Below are 22267 nucleotides of genomic sequence, written 5' to 3'. Positions count from 1 at the left end.
TACAAAAACAAATGCAAATACTGCGTTCATACTCTTAGGCTCAATTTCGTTTCATCTGTTTTTCAAATATATTTAATGTCATTACAGGTCAAACATATTTAATGTCATTACACCTGTAAGTGAATCTAGTGTCGACTTCACAGAAGATGTTGGAAACATGGATGCTTTAGTCAGTTGTTAAACCAGTTGAGACCAATATTTGAAGTATAATCGGATGAATAAACTAAGAGCGAGATTTGTCTTTCAAATGACACTTGTACTCTTCATTGGCAAGATTAGAAATCAAGAATAGCGCGCATCAAACAATTGTAGTACACAACCATTACAACGGGACTCATTAGAACAGAACTCATTTAACCCACGATACTCAGGCCCGGCCCAGATTAACCTCTGGCCTTGTCTTTTTTTCCGCCCTAATTTTTTGTCAAACAAGTCTTCCTCTCCTTCTTCTTCTTCTTCTTGCGGCATAGAAAATGCTGGAAGGCGCATCTACAATTGGCCTCATATGGGAACCAAAAATCTCCAGTCTTACGTCTTCTGGGTCTCGAAAGTTAGAGAGTTCACCACAAAATCTTGTATGGAAACCTGATAGCAAACTCATTGATAGACTCTTTGTTCCACCAAACGATCCAAGAAAGTTAAACAAGTTGATAAGGAAACAACAGAAAGATACAACTGGTAGCAGCTGGTATATCTTGTTTCATTTTAAACTACAAAACTGAGGGCCTGATGTATTTAAGTTTAAGTTTACCCAAATTTGTGAATACAGGTTCGACATGTCTGCTCCAACCATCACACCAGAGATTAAAAGGGATCTCCAAATTCTAAAGGTACTATGTGGGATTAAAAAAAAAATTCCCCTTGTGTACGCATTAATACATATGTAAATTCCTGTATACATGTATATATTAATTTGTATATTAATATATGTCACGTTAAAAATTGCAACTGTAGTGTTTAGGTGTATTGCATTCATGTTTTTGTTGATGATACTCGTGTGTAATAGGCAATGCGATCTATTTTCTTTTGACCAGCCAAATGGTATCTGGATAAAATGCGCTTGACAGAATATCAGAATATGTTTTAAGAAAGATGCCATCGGGGAATTTAATTCTTTCTAGTTGTTTTATCTCTTAAGTCTGTGTTTATTAGGGGGCATTTGCTTGTATTTTCTTTCTTTACCTTTTTATAGTTATATTAGTCCTTGTTGAACTCTTTAGTATTTACCAATAGTTTCCTTGTTGAACTCTCAATCGGTAAAGCATAGTAATAGTTTCCTTGTTGAACTCTCAATCGGTAAAGCATAGTAATAGTTTCCTTTTAATTAGTTGTATCCCCACGGCCTAGTCGTACACCGACATTAACAGCCTTCAGTATCATCTCATGGAGACGTCGTTCAGAAAATGGAACATTCTCTCGACGATGGTCCCGACCGAACTGTGGACGTTTTGGCCAAGATTTCTTTGGAGGAGGGGGAGTGAGTTCCTGTCGACCCGTCCATGCAGGTGAAGGTGACCGAGCCAGTAGTGGAGATCGGTTCCTTCTTCTCCTATGGTGAACATCGGGAGAATACGGACGGAGTGCTGGACTTTCAGAACCATTTTCTTGACCTGTTGCAAGTGAGTCTCCATCTCCATCGCTACCATTGTCAACATACTTTGGCCGACAATGAGCTCTTGGATTAGGACTACAACTTGAGCGATTAGGTTGTGAACTGGAACTGCCTGGTGAATAGTCTTCTTTGTTGAGATCGGGCGATATTGTTATTGCAACGAGGACTTGCAGACTAGCTTGCCTACCCTCCTAGAGTTTGGGGTAGGAACTTCATTGGTTTTTCGTTGGTTGGGTAGTCTATCTTGCCGACCTATATGGATATTTTGCCGATCTCTCTTAGCATGGTTCGAATCGGCAAAACCGGTTTTTGTCATGAGATCTTTTGTGAGTTGGTGATCCCTCGGCGGGGGTGGTCCGTGATCTAGGTCGACAGAGGAGTTTGTGGAGTCGCTACGATTACACCGAAAGTGTAGGCTTTTCGGCGTTGCACATTTTGTTTGCGCTTGTGAAGCTTTTCGTAGTTTTTCGCCGCACGGTTTCTCTTGGTGCGGGGAGTTTTGTTTCGGAGTCTTTGATGAGATGCTTGATGTTCAAACGATCCCAAACACTTTTTGCCGTGGAGCCTGAATCATCTTGAGAAGCCGACGCAAATTTTTCTTGATTGTTATTCTTGCTCTCCAATTGTCGGAGACGACGGCCTACCCGAAGTTGATGGATCCGCACGTGAATACCCCCTCTCTCGATCCGCAGATGGCCGAGGACCATCGGACTTGAAAATGAATTCGCAGCAGAAGGTGAATGTTGAACAATGCGGTAAAAAGGATACTTTCACCGTTGTTTGTTTTTCGAGAAGCCATTGACGTAACTTTTGTTTTGTGGTTGAGGGTAGGAGCACAGACGGCGCTAAATATGTTTCAGCAAGATTTGCCAAAACACACCAGTTGATGGTTGTGAGTAATGTTTTTTGGAGATGGTGATTGGGGAAAGATGAGACTGGACTTCGGTTTTGAAGTTGCCTACGTACCCAAAGATATTGCTTGGGATCAAGTCTCGATTGCGTAGTTCTGGAAAAATGACGAAGGTTGGATTTTATAGGTAGCATTGGTGATAGTTACTTCCTCGTTCTCCAATATTCCAATCGTGGGTTGAAGTTGGAGAACTGGCGGGAGAACTGTCCAATCATGGGATGAAGTTGGAGAGTCGGGCGGGAAACCGTCGCCTCGTGGGATGAAGTTGGAGAATCGGGCGGAGAACTGCCGGATTCGTGGATTGAAGTTGAGAACTGGCGGGGACATCTGTCATTTCGTGGAATGAAGTTGGAGAACGGGCGGGAGAACTGCTACCGTGGATTGAAGTTGGAAAACTGGCGGGAGAACTGTCAGTTCGTGGATTGAAGTTGGAGAACTGGCGGGAGAACTGTCAGCTCGTGGGATGGAGTTGGAGAACTGGCGGGAGAACTGTCAGTTCGTGGATTGAAGTTGGAGAGAACCGGGCGGGACATCCATTTCGTGGGATGAAGTTGAGAATGGGGGACATCCGTCATTTCATAGGATGAAGTTGGAGAACTGGCGGAGAATCGCCACCGTGGGATGAAGTTGAGAATGGCGGAGAACCGGCCGCCGATTCGTGGATTGAAGTTGAGAACTGGGCGGAGAACCGCATACCGTGGAATGTAGGCTTTGAGCATGGGCTTTTTAGATAGATAAGCTCGGAGCATGGGCTCGGCGTGGGCTTGTTTATAGTTGGGCTCGAAGCATGGGGCTGGCTTGTTTATAGTTAAGCTCGAGCATGGGCTCGAAGCGCGGGCTTGTTTATAGTTGGGCTCGAAGCATAGGCTGGCGGCTTGGGCTTGTTTATAGTTGGGCTCTGAGCGTGGGCTTGTTTATAGTTGGGCTCTGAGCATGGGCTTGTATTGAATTGGGCTTATATTGGGCCACATTTGTGGGGGCCGGAACATCGCCCTCTCTTTGTTACATGGGCAAGGCCCGTGTGGCAAAGAAGTATTAATATTTATGGTACTTGGTAGGTTAGTAAATTGGTAAAAAATGATGGGATCCGCGGGTAATTCATTAAACTTCGGGTATGATCAAGTCCAGCGGTAATTCAAACTTCTGCGGCAATCTAAACTCGAGCGGCAATTCATGATCAAGTCCAGGGGTAATTCAAACTTCCGCGGCAATCTAAACTCGAGCAATTCAAACTTCCGCGGCAATCTAAACTCGAGCGGCAATATAAACTCGAGCGGCATCGACAGTTCAAAGATTCGGCATTACGGGATCGGCAAAAGTGATCGAAGCAACTGCTCAAAGAGATCGAGCGGCATGTCTTACACGTTGGGTCGGCAATTAATTAAATCCGCAACTTTCTTTTCATAAAATTCATCAGTGCGAAGCCATGACAACAATCAACTCTGAAATGGCCTTGAAGACACCTAAACTCAGCTCGTCCAGTATCAATTTAACAGCTTTAACAAGTACAGGCCGTTTAGTATCGCGAAACATGTGGTTGCTAAATCAATATTTAACAGCCATATTAGGATCTTTTGCAACCAGAACCCTTTCAAAAAAAATTCCATCATATATTTGGAGCGTATCTCGCAACTGTAACCTGTGAGATCTAACAAAAGACTTCCATCCTGTGGTCAGGTTAAAGCATTGGCTTGTAGGCACATACCCATACTTCATTACCCATGGTATATTCAAGATATCAAAGAAAATTACAGTTGGTTGATACTTGTAATCATTAGGGTCTAGAGGAGGTAAGTGCCTCTCAAAGATGTCTTTTGGAATAACAATCGCGGAAAGAATCACCAACATCACTAGAGAACATTTGTTTTTCAAAGAGTAAACTGTTCCAGTCCACAAACTGATGTAAGTTTTCACAAACTGCAACATGCTCATTGATTTTTGGTTCACTTGGAGATGCCCTTGAACTTGAAGCCTGATTGTGCATGGGAGCATAAAATGCTTCTCTAGGCCGCTAATCTGAAACAAGAGAGTTCTTTTTCTTTTTCTTCTTCTTCTTCTCCTTCTTCAATTTCTCCAAGTAAGGAGACATTCGTCATCAAAAGATTTGAGAGGCTGCTAAATCAGAAAAACTGAGCTCAACTAACTAATTCTGATAGCTCCCTTCTTGTTGTATGTATCAACGTGTGCATGTACTTGCTAGCATCACAACTGCAAGGGATGGGCATGGCTGCATGAGCTAAGAATGGAAGCTTTCTCAAAGTCCTTCCACTCAGTCCCTCACAAATTTCCGCTGCTTCAAGTAATTGCTTAGGCAGATGAAGGGCAGTGTTAGGCTCTTGTCTATCACAAACATTTAGTTCTTGTCTCAAGCTTTCATAATTTGGGAGGCATGGGCGATCCCCAGCCTAGAAGCTTGGGATATTCAGCATAGCTTGGGGTCGGCAATTTAATGGATTGGCTGTCAAATTGACAGCCTAGAACATGCAATAGCCTCAAACACAACTAAGATAGAGTTCAAGAAGCCAGAAAAATGGGCGGCACCCTATCCAAAATATGAGTCAGGATAGTGGGAGATGAAGTTTTCTCAACTTTAGTGGAAATAACAGAAAAATATACGGGACATTTCCTAGTCAAGACTGGTTCTTGTGGTTGGAAAAGAAGGATACATAGGTGAAATTGGTTCCTCGAGGATTTGGATAGAGTGGAACTACAAATGGGTGATATTTCTATGGGATCAAAGATTCTAGTGGTCGGTGGGACAACCGGATCGGCAAAGATAGAACAAAGACAGCGCAAATTAGAAAACACAACCGGCAATTATGGTTTACTATAGCCACAGCCGCAATTTCAACAAGCGGCAAATCAAGCAGCGGCAATTCATTCAAAGCTCAAACCGTAGACCATTCTCAATGGTAATTTTGGCGAAGATGATCCTTTAGGTAAACCGTTGCAGCTACTCAAAGTTCGAAAGATCGGCAGTTCAACGGCATCGGCAATTAATTAAATCCGCAACTTTCTTTTCCAAAAACTGATCATTTCAAAATATTGATGGGGCAAGTTGTTTGTCGTGGTAATTGAACTCTACGAATTGATCGCCAAGTTGATCGGCATGGTCGAACGACTTGGGTAAGCCGATTTTCTTGTATTCTTTTTTTTTCTTTGCATGTGCAATTTCTTTTTGAAGCTTTCGGTCTCCAGTGGTCTTTGTTTCCCAACTAGAAAACATGTTTTAAACCCTTCCTAAAGTCTTTATTTGATTTGCTTCGGGTGGGGTTGGAGTTGACGTTTTTGCATGTTACGAAAGTGGCCAAATTCAAACTTTTTTTGATCGGCAATGCAAGGAAATTAATAGGTCGGCAGCTGTTATATAATGTTTGGTTTGTTAATGAATTGGATTAGACACATTAGAATACTAAGAGGATTAGGAGCGGATAGAATATGGATCGCTAATAAGAGGCGAACTAGTAAACCAAGTATTGGATGTATTGGGCTTTAGCAGAGAGAAGAGAGTCCTATTGGTATACGGCTCTGGAGTTAGAATATCTATAAAAGGAGAACTCGTGGGAGTAGAATAATTATCAGACTTAAAAGATAGAGATAGCTAGAATTGAGAAGAGAAGAATAAAAGTTCAAATTATCTCCTTCGTGTTCTTGTTTTATTTTGGCAGTAAGGTATGTTTTTATTAACCGTTCACACTTTTTTTTTTTTTTTTTTTTTGAGGAAATGTATATTAGGATTTGTATCTATGTAGTGATCGCGAGACAGTAAACAAGTGTTTAGATCTTATTATCAAAGAAAGAGAAGGATTAATCGATACTATTCTATTTTTTTGACAGTATTGAAAATATTTGATAATGGAGAAGAATTATAACTTGAAGAGGAGATGGGGTGATAAGGGAGATTTTAATATGAATAGGGTGGCGAAGGGAATTGATGCTGATAGTTTGAGAGCAATGTATGATATCGGAGATGATGTTTCAATTGAGTATGTTGGTAGCGATATCGACCAAAAATGTGAAAAGGATGAGATAATTTTATTGTTTTCACATTTTTGGCTTGGTTGTGGTGTTCCATTTCGAAATCGGGTTTCGAAGTTATTAGCTCGATGGAGAGTACATCCCTTACAATTATCTCCCGCTATTGGGCTATATTTGCATGTAGCGAGAATTTGTAAGGTTTATCAAAAATATATGTCGTCGACCTTTTGTTTGAGTTATTGAAGCCTCTCAAGGCAAAACAAGGCCTCTTCAAAAAGTTATGCATTGGGATATCATAACCATCACAAACAGTAATTATCGGTTTTATGGGATGCCTTGAACTACAAGAATACAAAATTGTATGGTTTTAAGATTAAAGGCAATTGGAGGTTCGAAGATATTGATTATCCTAACAATATATCAGGTAAGATATAAACTTAATATTCTTATAATTATAATTTTAAATAGTTAGCATCACATTTTGATTATCTTTTTTTTTTTTTTTTTTTTTATAGGGGATTTTCTGAAGTTTCCAAATAAATCAGTGTTTAGCAGCGAGATGATAAAAAAGAAATTTGTTAGTTTGTTTAGTCATAATGATCTTTATGATCTTTCGTTTCCGCACGATATAGTAGATTATTATCATGATATAGAAACTAGACTGCTGAATGAGCCTAGGGAATTAGCACCTTACTGTGGCTCAAAGAAGAGAAAGAATATTATTGTGGATGATAGCAAGTGAAGATGACGAAGAAGTAGAAGGAGATACTCTGAGGATAGTGGACAAGAAAATATTAGAAAGAAGAAAAGAAATGTACGCCCAAAAAAAGAAGGAAAAGAAAATCGGGATAACTCAAGTAAAATTGAGAAAGAGATTGATAGTCGAGAACCGGCAATGATATAATATTTCTTTTAAAATATCATATATGTAATACCTATAATATGTTTTGGAATGATGTTTCATTGTCACAGGTTTTTGTCTTCCGCATTACATAAAACTACCGATGTGCTTGATATTGATGATGATGATGATATCGATGGGGAAGCGATGACTAACAGTATATCTGGACTTGATGTTAGTGTTGATCTTGTTTCTGTGATTTTGAATAATATTCGTTATTTATTGTTTAATGGTTCTTTTGGTAATGTAGATGGAAAAAGTTGACGATGGTGGAGATACAATGGGTTCAGCTTTTGTTGTCAAAATCAATTTTGGACTGCCAACTTCTTTTGGTGGAAGTAGTATTGGAGTTCCAACACCTGTTGTTGGCACCAATGCTAGTGTAGCAACTTCTGCCGATGGCACCATTGATGGTGTGTCGAGTTTAGTATCAACTGTTGTTTGCACTAGTGCTGGATTGCCAACTTCTGTTGTTAATACCGATGAAGGTATGTTAACAGAAGTGTCAACGATTGTTGGTACAAATGCTGGATTGTCGACTTCCGACACCAATCGATGCAGGTGTGTCAACCGGCGTCTACTTTTGTTAGTGCCGACATCATTGTTGGATCAACTGTACCTTCTTCGTTGCAGCCGAGGGGATGAGCGGTTGTTTCTACAACACCTATGCTCATCACTCCAGACGTGCAAGCCTTGGCAATTGAAGGTTAGATGTTGAATAGCTATTTAAATAGTATTTACTGATTATTATATATTATTATTTTAAAACCTTTTGTCTAATATTTCAGATCCAGAGTTATTGTGTTTGGATTATCAACGGTGTAGATTTTGGAAAACCGTTAATATGTTGAATTCAAAGCTTGCAGAGGTAATTTTAGTGTGTGTGTGTTTTTTTTTTTTTTTTTTTTTTTTTTTTTTGAGTAACACATTATTTTTTTCTATTAGGCGTCGAAGCTTGGGGATTGTGCCAAAGAAATCTTAGAAGCAAAAAGAAAATTATAAGATTAAAACCCAGTGAATATGCGAGATTGAGAAATATTTGGAAAGAGAGAGAGCTCATCTTTCGTGAGAATGAACATTTGAGAGGAGTAATTTTGAGAAATGAAGTAGTTTTGCACCACTATGAGATGAAAATGAATATCATGAAAGCTGAAGTGTCGTAAACGTAATCAAGAAATTGTTGTTCTCAAGGAGCGTAAGGTTTTGAGTGATGAAGTTGCAATTTTAAAATGTGAGAAATTAGAATTGTCAAAACAAGTTTGCGAGGTGAGGGGGATTAGAGGAGACTACAAGGTACTATTGGAAGAGAATGCATTTTTGAAGAAGGAGTTAGATGAATGTCATGAGAGGGTGGAAAATTTTAGAGTAGGGTGTGAAGAGAAGGATGATATAATTGAGAAGCATGCAGGTTGAAATTAAAAATCTGGGGGGTGCGGTGTTGCGGAAGCATCGGCAAGTGTTGGACTTTGGAAATCAAGAGATTCCGAGAAACGGAAAAATTGGCAAAAGAGTCGGCCGATTATTATACTATGTGTTATAGGAAGTTGGAAGATGTATCTCCGCCGGATCTATTAGGTGTTCCAGCCCAAGTGGAGGATAGCATTATGCCGCAACTTCTTGAGTGAAGTTTTTATTTTTTATTGTTATGATGATGTGAGGTTAGGTTACGGTTTTTTTTTCTCTATTATATTTTTTTTCCATCAGTATTCATGATATTTGGTTTTATCTATTTTTTATTAGATTGGTAATCATAATAGGTTGGTCAAAATATATAATAGTTGGGTAATCTGGCCTTGAGGTAGGTCGGCAAAATAGATATAAGTATTAAGGATAATGTAATTGGGGTGTCGCCGCCCCCATAATATAATAATAACGTAATGAAATTTGGGGTGTCGCCGCCCCTATAGTGTAATGATAACGTAATGAAATTTGGAGTGTCGCCACCCCCATAGTGTAATGATAACGTAATGAAATTTGGGGTGTCGCCGGCCCCATAGTGTAATGATAACGTAATGAAATTTGGGGTGTCGCCGCCCCCATAGTGTAATGATAACGTAATGAAATTTGGGGTGTCGCCGCCCCCATAGTGTAATGATAACGTAATGAAATTTGGGGTGTCGCCGCCCCCATAGTTTAATGATAACATAATGAAATTTGGGGAATCGCTTCCATAGTTGTAATGATAACATAATGAAATTTGGGGAATCGCCGCCCATAGTGTAATGATAACATAATGAAATTTGGGGAATCGCCCATAGTTGTAATGATAACATAATAAAATTGGGGGGGGTCGTCGCCCCCAAAGTGTAATGATAACATAATGAAATTTGGGGAGTCGCCGCCCCCAAAGTGTAATGATAACATAATGAAATTTGGGGAGTTGCCGCCCCCGTAGTGTAATGATAACATAATTTGGGATATTTGATCTCTAGTTAAAACGAAAGATGGATCGAATTTTATTGAATTATAAAATGATTACAATGAATGAAAAACAAACATTCAACGATAAAACTTTTTCAAATGAAAAGCATTCCATGGCTTGGCAAATTTTTCTCCGTGATTCGACGAAGGAAATAAAGACCTTTTGATGCCGGTCTATCAATAATGAACGGTCCTTCCCAAATTCTCGACAGCCTTCCCGTGATTCAATGAGCTCGTTTTCTTTGCTAAGTACCCAATCTTCTGGTTCAAAACTCTTGAGGCAAAGCTTTTTATCATATTTGCGTTTCATGGCTGCCTGATATTTTATTAGACATTGTAAAGCTTCTTCTCGAGTTTTATCAATTGAGTCTGACGCCAAAGTTAGAGCAGCGTCATTGTTTCCAGTTTGTACTGCTTCTGTCCTTGTAGTTGGTGCAATTAATTCTGTCGGGAGGACAGCATCCATGCCATAAGCTAGATTGAAAGGGGAAAGATTGGTAGAATGCTTTGGAGTTGTGCGATAAGCCCAAAGCACTGCTGGCAACTCTTTAACCCAATTTCCTTTTGCTTCATTAAGCTTCTTCTTCAAAGTCGAGAGAATCATCTTATTGGTTGCTTCTGCTTGTCCATTTGCTTGTGGATAATATGGAGCCGGAGAAATTATGTGAATTTTTAGCGAGTACATAAAATTTGTGAATTTCTTCCGCGATCAAATTGTTTACCGTTGTCGAGACGATGTTAGATGGAATTCCAAAGCGACAAACGATGTCTTTCCATAAGAAACGCCGCACATCCGCTTCGAGATGTTGACAAGCCGGTTGAGCTTCTACCCATTTAGTGAAATAATCACCGCAACCAATAAGAATCATTACACTTCCGTGAGCCTTTGGTAGGGGTCCCACAATATCCAAGCCCCATTTCGCAAAAGGCCAAGGGCTTAGAATTGGGTGGAGTTTCGTTCTCGGGAAGTTTGCCCATATTTGCATGTTTTGACATGGTATGCATTTTTTGGGCAAATTCACCGAAAGTGTCTTTGCATGCTAGGCCACCAAGATCCTTGAGTCATGGCTTTATGTGCAAGACTACGCCCCCGAATGGTTTCCACAAAGTCCGAGTGTATTTCTTCGAGGACTAGATGACCTTGATCTTTGGAAAGACATCCGAAAAAAGAGGGACTGAAATTATTTGCTTTCCTATAAAGTAGGAGATTCCCTTAGAATTTGGAATTATGACAAATTTCCGTGCATCTCTTAATTTTGTAAGAAAGCGAATTTAATCCTCGTAGAGTTCCATGTTGCAGAAATTCTAAATAAGTAGGTCTCCAATCATCTGGTGAAGAATCACCGTCGATAGATTGGAGATCCAAATGTGGTACTTCTGGAGAATTATCTGCTTCGTGGGACTCATCTTCCATGTCAACATTGATTTGGTCGGCATCATGTGTGAGTGGTGAATCACTCTCAACACGATGATCGGCCAAACCTTGATGGTCAGCTAAATCTTCTTGAGCTGCTTCCTCTGAGTAAGATTCTGAACTTGTGCCGGCCGATTGAGCTAGCTCTTCTCTCTTTCTTTTCCTTGTTGTTACGGCATTCACTTGCTCGAATTCGAATTTCCGAGATGTCGTCTGGAAATAGCATAGATGAGCAATATATAAGTTTTGAACATGTTCTTCTATGACAGTTATGCTTGGAAAAGGTTGGAAATCAATATAGATTTTTCTTTCATTGTTAACATCAACCGCGCAGAGAGATAGGCTAAGGCATCGGCATGACGATTATCATTTCGCAGAGCCGGTGGAACAAGCAATGGATTTGAAATGAATGGATAGCTCATGCATTTTTTGGACATATGCGACCATCCTATCATTTCGAAAGCAACAAAAGATCCGCCAAATTGATTCGCGAACAAGCTTTGAGTCGTTGAATAACTCGATTTTTGTCGCCCCCGTGTCAAGTGCCGTTCAGATTGCATAAAGAACCGCTTCATATTCAGCTTCATTGTTTGATGCAAAAAACCGAGGCTAACAGATTTTTCAATTTTTTCGCCATCGTCGGATCAAAAACACAACCAAGGCCGAACCCTCGATTTGTTCTTGGAACCGTCCGTGTGTATAGTCCATAAAGTAGTGGTCGGCACTTGTGGATGGATCGGCCGATCCTTGTTGTGGATTAGGAGGAGGTTCGTCAAACTATTCTTCCATGGTCGGTATGTCATCGACAGAAAATCGGCCATAAGTGATGCCATTCATGGCCTTTCTCGGATGATCGGGCTTTGTAGATAATTTCGTAGGCACTCAAATATGTTTCCCATTCTCGCTAATCGGCTCGAATCAAGCATTTCAAAGAACTTTTCTCAAGGGTATTCAAAGTGTAGACATTGATGATATCGCCCTTGAAAATAAGGCTTCAATCTTCGCGGCACTATGGACAAGTGAGAGAGCTATTTTCTCAATCTGTGAATACCTTGTTTCGAGTCGTAAGGGTCTTACTTATGAAGAAAATTGGTTGTTCATTTTCATCATCAATGAATAAGACGGCACTTACGCCTATTTTTCGATGTCGCCAAATAGATGCCAATTGTTTGTCCGATTGGTCGGACTAGCAAGAATTGGCGGCCGCACCTTAGGTATTCTTTCATTTTCTAAAAAGCTACGCCACACTCATCCGTCCATTTTGGGGATCCCTTTAATGGCTTGGAAAAAGGGTGGAGCCGATCCGAATATTTTGAGATAAATCTACCCAAAGCGGCTATCCTACCCGTTAGTTCCGGATTTGCTTCTTGGTTTTGGTGAGGGCATTTCAAGAATTGCACGGATTTGAGGGGTTAGCTTCAATGCCTCGTTTGGTCATAAGATATCCAAGAAATTTTTCCGATGCTAATCCAAATGCACATTTTGATGGATTTAGACGATTCAATATGCATCACCGATCAAAATATTTTTGCAAGTGATGAAGGTGTGATGACTCTTCATGCGACTTGATGACCATATCGTCAATATAAGCTTCCATAAACTTGCCTAAGAAGTCTGAAAATGATGTATTAATGAATTTCTGATATGTTGCCGGTGCATTTTTTAGACCGAAAGGCATTACCTTATAGCAAAATAAGCCTTGGTCTGTTATGAAAGTTGTAAGTTCTTGTTCATCTTCGGCTAATGCAATTTGATAAAATCCCATTGAGGCATCCATAAAAGAAATTGTTTTAAACCTCGAAGTGGCATCAACCATTTCAGAAATACGAGGCAAAGGATACGGGTGAACATGACATTTTTTTATTGACATCAGTAAAATCAACACAGATTCTAAGTTTCCCATTTTTCTTAGGGACTGCTACTACATTTGATATCCATTTCGGATATAGTACATGCCTAATAAAATTAACACTTAGAAGTTTGTCGATCTCTTCTTTCACTTTGAGCTTTTGATCGGGGAGCCATTCGGGCGAGGTTTCGCCGCGACCGGCTTTTTGTGTTTTGTCGATATCCACTGTGACATGCAAGTGAAGGATCAATCCGTGCATTTGTTCGACCATCCACGCAAAACATCGCGGCAATTTTTCTTCAAAAGCTCAATGAGATTATCCCGTTCTTTCTTGGAAATTTCATTTGAAATAAAAGTGGTTTCTTCATCCTTGTTGCCGACCAGACTTCCGAGGAGTCCTATCGATGGTCGGGGCCATCTAAACGCTGCTCCATAAGCGTTTACCCGCCAATGGAATTCTGTAATTGCTACTTTTCCCATCGACATTTAGGATGGTGTTACCCTTGACTTCCGAATCTTTATAATCTTCGAGTACGGACTCATGACACTTCAAAGTCGCTATCCGATCACTTCGAACTTTGCATACCCTACCATCACACCAAAACTTGATAGCCCGATGGAAAGTAGAAACGCGACTCCCATTGAGTGAATCCAATCTCTTCCCGAATGACATTGTAGGAGGAGTTACAATCCAAGAGAAGAAAATCAATTGTAACTTCCTTGTTCATTAATGTCACCGAAGAGAGCATCTACCAACCGATGTTGTTGTCCGGTCCCCATCGGGCCAATGATAGGATTTGGATCGGGAACTATCATTTTTCGGGAGGTTGAGTCCTTTGTAACAACGCTTGTAGATCACACTTGCCGAACTACTCAGATCGATCATGATTTTCTGCACACGATGAATGAATTCCAACAAAAGCTTGTATTACAACGGCATCATAATGAGGATGGTGCACTCCTATCGTCATTGTCGGTCCAACGAGAGGTCCTTCCTCATAAGTTTCATTACCCATTCCGTGGAGAAAATCATATCCACTATAAACATAGTGGTGGCTGAGATCGATGATCTTGGAGTGATTGAAATTCTTTACGGTGGGTGTTAGACATTGAATCAACTCGCATGACCGACTTTGATTACATTGTGTGCGTAACGACTAAAGCTTGTTTTGTTTTACCCAAAGACGTAATCCCCGAGCATACCCCTTTTCGATCAAACCTTGGATTCTACCCCTTAGAGATCGGCATTGTTCGGGTTTCATGACCAAAATCATCATGAAATTTGCACCACGTGGATTTGTCACGTGTAGCCTTGGTATCTTCGAGAGAGGAAAAGGTGGAGATAAGATATTCTTTCCCCTTAATCTTCTCATAGATAACAGCGTGCACTTCGTTGAGTATGTAAGCTTTAACTCTCGGAAGTTTTTTTTGTTCTTTGCCGTTCCATTGTTGTGGCCTACCATCACTCTTGGACTTTTGATCGGTTGTTTGTTGAAACTTCGGTTTTTGACTCTGTTCCTGCGGCTTGCTTATTCGATCCCTATCTCTGTGAACTCGTGCCGATGCATCATCCTCAACTCGAATAAAATGTTGAGTTCGAGAGAAAAGTTCATAACGAGTTGTTGGGACGTCTTTTACAATAGAGTTGTAAATGCCGTCCCTATCATAATTAATGCCTTCCTTGAAGGCATAAATGACAAGAATATCAGATGCATCTGGGATTTCAACAGCCGCTTTCCGAAATCTCGCAACAAACTTACTGAGCTTTTCTTCTTTTTGTTGTTTAATACTGAATAGAGAATCAATATGTTTCGGTTCTTTCCAATTGTGAAGAAAATGCTCGGCAAACTTGTAAGCCAGATCAGTAAAATTGTGGATGGATCTTTCTGGAAGCATGTTAAACCATCTCATCGACTCAATTCCAATGAGTGTGGACGGGAATAACTTGCAAAGAAGAGCATCGTCGAAAGTCCATAAGATCATCTTGTTTTTGTAATTAACAAGATGCATCAAAGGATCTCCATCAATCTCATCATACTTTTCGAATTCTGGCTGCTTGAAGTCCTTGTGATGAACAGTTGTTTGGATTCGGAGAGAGAAGGGAGAATCGATACCACTTTCTATAGCGAGATTTTGAATTTTGTTTTCTCGTGACTCCTTATCATTAACAGCCTTCAGTATCATCTCATGGAGACGTCGTTCAGAAAATGGAACATTCTCTCGACGATGGTCCCGACCGAACTGTGGACGTTTTGGCCAAGATTTCTTTGGAGGAGGGGGAGTGAGTTCCTGTCGACCTGTCCATGCAGGTGAAGGTGACCGAGCCAGTAGTGGAGATCGGTTCCTTCTTCTCCTATGGTGAACATCGGAGAATACGGACGGAGGCCGAATTTGTCGCCGTAACCATTTTCTTGACTGTTGCAAGTGAGTCTCCATCTCCATCGCTACCATTGTCAACATACTTTGGCCGACAATGAGCTCTTGGATTAGGACTACAACTTGAGCGATTAGGTTGTGAACCGAACCGCCGGTGAATAGTGCTGCTTTGTTGAGATCGGCGATATTGCTATTGCGAACGAGGACTTCAGACTAGCTTGCCTACCCTCCTAGAGTTTGGGGTAGGAACTTCATTGGTTTTTCGTTGGTTGGGTAGTCTATCTTGCCGACCTATATGGATATTTTGCCGATCTCTCTTAGCATGGTTGAATCGGCAAAACCGGTTTTGTCATGAGATATTTTGTGAGTTGGTGATCCTCACGGGGTGGTCCGTGATCTAGGTCGATAGAGGAGTTTGTGGATAAACTACGATTACACTTTGGAAAGTGTAGCTTTCGGCGTTGCACATTTTGTTTCTTGTGAAGCCTTCGTAGTAGCGACTTCGCACGGTTTCTCTTCGCGCGGAGTTTGTACTTTCGAGTCTTTTGAGAGATGCTTCAGTTGTTCAAACGATCCCAAACACTTTTGCCGTGGAGCTGAATCATCTTGAGAAGTCGACGCAAAATGCTTTTCCGTGATTGTTATTCTTGCTCTCCAATTGTCGGAGACGACGGCCTACCCCGAGTTGATGGATCCGCACGTGAATACCCACTCTTCGGTCCGCAGATGGCCGAGGACCATCGGACTTGGAAAATGAATTCGCAGCAGAAGGTGAATGCCGAACTCATGCGGTAAAAAGGATACTTTCACCGTTGTTTGTTTTTTCGAGAAGCCATCGACGTAACTTTTGTTTTGTGGTTGAGGGTAGGACCACGTGACGGCCGCAAATATGTTTCAAAGAAGATTTGCCAAAACACACTTTGATTGATGGTTGTGAGTAATGTTTTTGGAGATGGTGATTGGGGAAAGATGAGACCGGACTTCGGTTTTGAAGTTGCCTACATACCCAAAGATATTGCTTGGGATCAAGTCTCGACAGCGTAGTTCGAAAAAAATGACGAAGGTTGGATTTTATAGGTAGCATTGGTGATAGTTACTTCCTCGTTCTCCAATATTCCAATCGTGGGTTGAAGTTGGAGAACTAGCGGAGAACCGGCCCAATCATGGGATGAAGTCGAGAGGCGGGGAGAACTGTCGGCTCATTTCGTGGGATGAAGTCGAGAACCGGAGGAGAACTGTCGATTCGTGGATTGAAGTCGAGAACTGGCGCGGGACATCCGCCGCCGTGGAATGAAGTTGGTTTTGGCGGGAGAACTGAGAACTTTCGTGGATTGAAGTTGGAAAAATGGCGGGAGAACTGCCGGTTCGTGGATTGAAGTCGAGACCGGCGGGAGGAGAACATTTCGTGGGATGGAGTCGAGAATCGGGCGAGAACCTGTCGGTTCGTGGATTGAAGATGGAGCTCGAGACATCGGGCGACACATTTCGTGGGATGAAGTCGAGAACCGCGGGACATCCGTCATTTCGTAGGATGAAGTCGAGAACCGCGGGAGAACTGAATTTCGTGGGATGAAGTTGGAGAACTAAGGGAGAACTGTCGGTTCGTGGATTGAAGTCGAGAACTGGGCGGGAGAACTGTCAGCTCGTGGAATGTAGGCTTTGAGCATGGGCTTTTTCATAGATAAGCTCTGAGCATGGGCTCTGAGCGTGGGCTTGTTTATAGTTGGGCTCTGAGCGTGGGCTTGTTTATAGTTAAGCTCTCGGCATGGGCTGGCGTGGTGGGCTTGTTTATAGTTGGGCTCGGGGATGGGCTCGGCGTGGGCTTGTTTATAGTTGGCTCTCGGCATGGGCACGAGTGTGGGCTTGTTTATAGTTGGGCTCTGAGCGTGGGCTTGTTTATAGTTGAGCTCTGAGCATGGGCTTGTATTGAATTGGACTTATATTGGGCCACATTTGTGGGGGCCGGAACAGTGACATTCAGTGGGATAAAGTGTGCACGTAGAAGATGGCAGCAGGGTGGACTTGGGAATTGGGATACGTAAAATGAATGATGTCAAAATTGTTTAGCTTTTAGGTTCCTTGAAAGGAAGTTATAATAGCTAAGGATTGACTTTATGGGTAGGGTGGTATACCAATCTGGTAAATTTAGATGAGCGGTTTGGAGGGGATTATGAACAAGGAAGATCTTTCCACCGATACAAAATTCAAGGTTGGTAATGGTGGAATGGTGCTCTTTTGGAGAGATTCAGGTGCGTAGACCTTTTGTTCTGAATTTGAGTGTTACACAATTCTTCTACCAAAAAGAAGACATCAAAGTATACAGGGTGTTACTTCTTGGAACCTTGGATTTCAAAGTTTCTTAAATAATTAGGAGATACCAAATATGGGCAGTCTTGGCCACATTCTTGACCAGGTTGCCCTTCTTGATGCAAGCAATAGAATAGCGAGGGAAACGGTAGTTCTTGATTTTTCAGCCAAGTCATGCTACCAAAATAGGTTGGCTAAAATCAATTATACGATTGCGAATTGGCCTTGCGGGAAGATGTGGAAACATGAGGTATTATCTATAATTATGCTTATATATGGGTATTGTTACCATAACAAACAACAAGTCCCTTGGTTGGCTGCCTTGATATTATAGATGTTTCCTGTTGGTGAGATAATCGTTTTAGAAGTCACTTTAACCAAGACGGGAAAAGCCTCTTTAAGAATGTCATGGTGTCAGTACAGTTGTGCAACATGACTTATTTTTTTTTATGAGGAAATGTGTTGTGTGATTTTACTTCATACTAGCTTGTAGGCCCGTGCATACGCACCGGCTCTTTTGAAAACATTTAGATATTTTTTCTAACCCGTTGACTATCGTTTTAGTCGATAACTCGTTTTAATTTTTTAACAAATTGTTTTAAATTAAGTTTTAAAAACCCATTTTTCAATTGAAAAATAGATTTTGTTTTAATAGGATAAGGATTCCCGCTTTAATTAGAAGTGTTAGAATTTGTTTTAATAGGATAATAATTCTCGTTATAATAGAAGAAGAATTTCTATTTTTCAAATAGGAGATAAATTTTCATTTTAATAGGAGATGATGTGGAATTTTAATAGAACTCTAAAAATACCCCTTATGTGAGCTTTAATATTAAGATATAGATTAGCTAAGATTTACCATTCTCTGTTTACTGTGCAACACTTGAAGACCATTGTGGCAGTGTCTAGCTTAATTTCGTTTCTTAAGTTAATTTTGTCTCTCACGCCACTTGTCCAGGTTCACTTTCTTTTCTCATTTGATTTTGAGTGTTAATTTGACATACCCATTTAATGATTTTGGATTTTTCACAATATTTGGAGTGAATTATTAGTTGGGCACTGTTTGGTATGACTCGATAGTATGTGATATGAAGGACCAACATATTAACTAGATGAAATTAGCTAGCTTTAAAAATGTGGAAGAGTATTGTTGGTTTTTGGTTGATTGAAATGTGATTGTTGTTGTAAATGTTCTTCAATAAATTGCATGGTCTATGGTCTTATTTCTTATTTGTATTGGGAGTATGTTTACTTTGCGACGTCAGTTTGAAGGATTTTGAAGGATTGCTTCGCATCCTCTCTTATTGTTTTCTAAAAGTGGAGACTAAATCCTGAAACCCCATTTGATGCAACAGTTAGTTATATGAGGTAAAGGCTTTTATAGTGCATACTGTAACTAGTGATATTGTGATAGCTAGTGTGGGTCTGTGTGTGTGTGTTGGGGAAGGGTTCTAATCAGTGTTATCTCATAGGAAGTCTTCTGGCTCAAAATTATATATCTTTGTGTTTTAATCAGGACTTGTAATCGTGCTATCATTTTTGGATTTCCACTTTGCATTTATGTTTATAGATTATATATATCGTTGTGTTTTTAAGTTTGATTCTTTTGTTTAATAACTATTTGATCTACATACTTGACGAGAAAGAAGTTGGTCCTGATTCATTCACTGGATTGCTGATAATACAATGAAAGATTTATGTGGATATTAAACTGACAAATAATATAAGTAGTTAATATATATTTCGTGTTGTTGTGATCTTGAGTACTTTTGGATTGAGAGGGATCTTAACTTTTGCTACACTTGGTGATCTTCTGGTGATTCAGCTGAGGAGTGCTCTAGATCCAAAGAGGCACTACAAGAAGAGTGACTCGAAGTCTAAGACACTGCCCAAGTATTTCCAGGCAAGTATACACTGTCATTCTTGTGTTGTTTTGTTCTGTACTTTTCTATTTATTTGATTAATTCATGGGTAATCCTATCATTTAATCAGGTGGGAACCGTGATCGAATCTGCATCAGACTTCTTCTCAGGCAGGTTGACTAAAAAGGAGAGAAAGGAAACTCTCGCTAATGAGTTACTTGCTGATCATTCCCTTACAAAGTATAGGTGAGTAAAGGAGGAGAAAGATGTCTTCTATTTTTTGGGTCATGCTGTCATTTTTTAGTTATTTGACCATATGTTGGATGAGTACCAAAATTAGCCTGTCTACTGTACTGCCTGGTTCTATTTGGTTTATATGTTGCTATCTTGTGATCTTTTGCAGAAAACGCAAGATTCGGGAGATTGAGGAGCAGAAACGTCCTGCTGGAGTTGAAAAGTGGAAAACAAGGGTCGCCAGTCATGGAAGCGTGCGAAGGACAGTAGGCATTAATGAAAAAAGTGCCCTATTTACCTTCTCAGAGAGAACTGTTTTTGTAGGTAGTAGGGACTCTTATAGCGTTTGGTTTCTCAAACAGTTTCCTGGAAGAGAGCCCAAGAATCTTGTGTCACACAAACATACAGAATATACCCCAAAATGAGGAGCTTCTGTATTCGATTCACACCAGATATTCAGTACTCAGCTCTTTTAAACATTGTAATGCTTAACAGAAAATCGGAAGAAAACTTTTAAATGGCTGGCCTGAATGATTTGTAGACCTGTTATTTATCAAAAAATCCAATCACTGGACCTGTACTAGTACCAAACCCATTTCAACTTGGGACTGCCTGTATGGCTTTATCTTCACCGGGGTCCCTGTGGACTCCTTTCGGTTAAAGACATCACCAGGCCAAAATTCAGGATTCGCGTGCCCTCATAAGGTGCAAACTGCAAAGTTTCCAATTCAAAAGAGGAGTTAGTGGAAATAGGAGTATAGGACACTACTGTCATATTAGTATCTTACCCAGGAATAAAAAGCTGGGTAGAGGACTATAGAGTGAACTGATAGCATGGCAATGATCTGAAGACGAGAGGTGCTTGCAGAATAAAGAGTTGGGAATTTGTGTGTAAGTGTGGGTTGTGTAGAGGACCAGAGAGGGCGATGAAAGGCTAATATAAACGTCAAGAAGAGATCCATTATCATTTCAGTGTTTCTTTCTTAAATAACTATAATTTACTTAATAAAACACATTCAAAATTTCATACAGTTCATTCAGTAAAATCGTGTATTTCTCAGAGAATATAAATCAGACTAGTGTCATACTTCAAAATCATTTACTTCTTAAAATCAGATAACGATTCTCAAAATATGGTATGGAACCTCCTAAGACTTTCTCAATGATCTCAGTGAAATGCCTACTGACAAATTTAGTTACTGTTGAAATAAATGTGTGAAAGTTAGTTTATAGCCAGAAAAAAATGCATGTTCCCAGAAAAAATACAAGAGGAAGGTGTAAGATGATGGCTTGTTGCAATCACAATCCAATATCTGTTAAGAATGATATCTAAGTTTCAATATTCTCAGGTCCTATTCAAACCGAAAATTTAGTACCCATTTCACATCACCTAGTAAGCAATTGCAACCCATCAATACATGATTTAGACACAGGTGAAGTGTACTTCTAACCTCAAGATTTTTCAGTGTCCTTGTATGCCGTAAGGACATCTCGAGCTCCATCTCAGAATCATCTGGGACAGTAATACCCTCCAGATTGCTCATGGTGTCTTCACCCCTGCCATCCAAGAAAGCATGTTCACCTTTATCGTCTACCTTAAGCAGATTATCACCTCCCTCCATATCTGAAAACTCATTATATGTTTCAATATCCCGTTTCCTTCCCCTGTAACCAATAAGACGTTGAACCATTTCTTTCCAAAGAACCAAAGGGCACTTCTCTATAAGCTCAGGACCATCATAAGCTTCAGTTAAGTATACCTCTTTCAGAGGCATAAAAGATCCCAAAATGTTTCAAGAAGGTTCTCATCAACTTCTGAGGCATCACAAGTTCTTTACGGAAGTGAGTGAGGTAATCAGTAACAAGCCTCTTCTCAAGAGTAAAACTAAGTAGCTCATGCATGACAGCAATGGCTCTCTTATCAAACTCCGCATATGGAGAGAGATAAGACCGTTTCTGGAAGTGTTCAATCTTCCCACCAAACCTGAAAAGCTTTTTGTAGTTTGCAGGGAACTTCATTGGGAAAGGAAGTGTGAGCACCTTCTTCTCTAACTCAGTGGATTCCAAGAAACAAGTTCCAAATACTCAACAACATCATCTTTCGGCTTAACTACCCTAAAAAGCTTAGGCGACTTCAGATCTTAAAAGGCTTCTTTAAGTTAATTTGTTCTTCAAAGCATCCATTAGAAACAACATTTTCCACCGTTACTATTTCTCTTTAACTGTATTCTTTTACTTGTTCTGCCCCGGCCAAAAAACTCGTAACAAACTATATTCTCACAAACTCATAAAACTGCTTAGTTATTAGTGTCAACTTGGATATTTTCGCTATTCGATTAATACCCATTATTTATTAGCGGGTTAAGAAGTCATGAACCAAGCCCAATACAAATATGACCCATA

The 22267-nt window shown here is 40.3% G+C and overlaps 1 pseudogene across 1 annotated transcript; it reads left to right on the top strand.

Annotated features, from left to right (window-relative positions):
- The first annotated feature begins 473 nt into the window (after positions 1-473).
- On the top strand, positions 474-20382 carry LOC147515478 (rRNA-processing protein fcf2-like; annotated as a pseudogene). The gene is made up of 5 exons (XR_015212979.1): positions 474-688; positions 770-830; positions 19594-19671; positions 19761-19876; positions 20034-20382. The product of XR_015212979.1 is annotated as an rRNA-processing protein fcf2-like (transcript).
- The last annotated feature ends 1885 nt before the right edge of the window (positions 20383-22267 follow it).

Source organism: Coptis chinensis, chromosome 2 (genome assembly GCF_015680905.1).
Source record: "Coptis chinensis isolate HL-2020 chromosome 2, ASM1568090v1, whole genome shotgun sequence".
Classification (NCBI taxonomy): Eukaryota; Viridiplantae; Streptophyta; class Magnoliopsida; order Ranunculales; family Ranunculaceae; genus Coptis; species Coptis chinensis.
This window is presented reverse-complemented; position numbering and strand designations above follow the sequence as displayed.